Source organism: Neofelis nebulosa, chromosome 1 (genome assembly GCF_028018385.1).
Source record: "Neofelis nebulosa isolate mNeoNeb1 chromosome 1, mNeoNeb1.pri, whole genome shotgun sequence".
NCBI lineage: Eukaryota > Metazoa > Chordata > Mammalia > Carnivora > Felidae > Neofelis > Neofelis nebulosa.
The window spans coordinates 235,034,272-235,036,172 of record NC_080782.1 but is presented as its reverse complement, the minus strand read 5'-3'; positions in this window follow the sequence as shown (position 1 = coordinate 235,036,172).

Below are 1,901 nucleotides of genomic sequence, written 5' to 3'. Positions count from 1 at the left end.
CAGCCCCTTTGTCGCTGAACAGGCTTATCAGTCTCTAGAAACAAAGCTCTAAAAGAATGTTAAAGGGAGTGGAGAAACAGGGGTACTAAAGTCCCCAATTCGCTCACGTCTACCACCAAGTCCACTTCTCAGAGGCGCTTCTGGGTCTGCCCACCTGCGCTTCCCCACCCGGGACAGCTCCCCTCCCGGCCCACCTACCCAACACTCTACTCATTTACTACCTGCCGGGCTTGGAGGGCGTTACTTAACTTCTCTGTGCCTCGATTTCGTTTCCTCTGAAATTGGAGAATAATCATTCCTGCTTCGGCACGTGGTGAATATCAAATGAGAATACATGCGTGAAGAGCCTGGCACATAGCAAGCCTGCAATAAATGTTACCTATTGTTACGAGACTTGTTATTCACCCTTCACATGTCCATATCCTCCAATAAACCTGTCTTGATGCTCCTAATTAGGTACACATGTTATCTTCAGGGGCTGCCAAAAAGCGTTCACGAGGACACCTCACGGGGGCACCTGGGTGGCCCAGTTGGTTGAGTGTCCAACTCTTGATTTCAGCTCGGGTTGTGATCCCAGGATAGTGGGATTGAGCCCCGCATCAGGCTGTGTGCTGGGCCTGGAGTCTATCTGGGACTCTCCCCACCCTCTCTCTGCCCCTGCCTGCTCGTACGCTCTCTCTTCTCTCCTTCTCAGAAAAAAAAAAAAAAAAAAGTATAGCTCACAGATTCTTAGTGCAGCCTCAGGATGTACCCACAAACAAGACCTGCCATGAATAAAACCTCAAAATTCTGGGCACAATTATTGATACAGCGGTAGGCATGAACCAAAAAAATAAAAAACAAAAAAGGCTATCTGAATAATTGAGGAGATTGCTGTGAGGACGGAGAGAAAAGGAGATCTCTTTTTACGAGATCTCATGTACTGAGGATGATGTTTTTCGGGAGTTAACCCGCCGGCAAGAGAGGCTGCCTGAGAATGAGGAATGATGCAGAAGAAAAGCAAAGGTCAGAGGGAGATCGAGATAGGAGAAGGAGGGCAATAGGGCCAGAGAGACTGGGTTACATTTTTGGGACCCTGGATCCAGCCAAGCCTGAAGACATGTGCCCGGGGTTGTAAAAAGACGTAAACAGCCTCTTTTTACCTCAACTAGCTTCAACGTGGTTTCTCTCATTTGTTAAGAGTCTTGATTAACACTGCATATTTCTCCATTCGGGACACATATTACATTTCATCTTAAGTAATGGTTGAGTTGTCTATCTTCCCCCAGCTAGGCTGAAATTCCATAAAGGCAAGGCTCTGTCCTACCTGTCGTTGTTACGTAACTGAAAAGTTTAGGATCTGCCAGGTGTACACAGGGCTGAAGCTAGGTCCTCGAAGCCTGTCTTGTTCTCTCTGCCTCACAGTTTTTCTCCCGGCTGTGTTTTCTGCCACATCTCTCCTTCAAGAGGACTCTCGTAGGGTCTGCTCGCATCACTTGCCCGAGCGTATGCCCCTTTCACTGACTGCAGTGGAGTGGCATTCTCTTGTGGGCTAGCCTGGGTCACACGAATACCTCTGTGTGGCCCGGGGACAATGCGGGGAGAAGGCCGATCGGTGGTTCCACTAGCATCACAGAAATAACTAGGATCACTAGTTCCCAAAGGAAAGGAATGTGAGCAGACAAAAAAGAAACCGGTGTCCACTATCTGTTCCCGCTCCCCTACTTGCTCAGATGTGTCCCGACGCATTCCCAGAGTGCCCAGAGGGGTCTATACCTTGCGTTCTTAATTGCCACATCTCCCATCTGGCCCCCGGGGAGCTCCCCAGCCACATCTGTCCTGTGCTCCAAGCTTGTCCCGGGTGGAGAAAATATGCCTAACGTCCGGTTGCGCTAATTCTGACACACAGCTGCACAAACCAC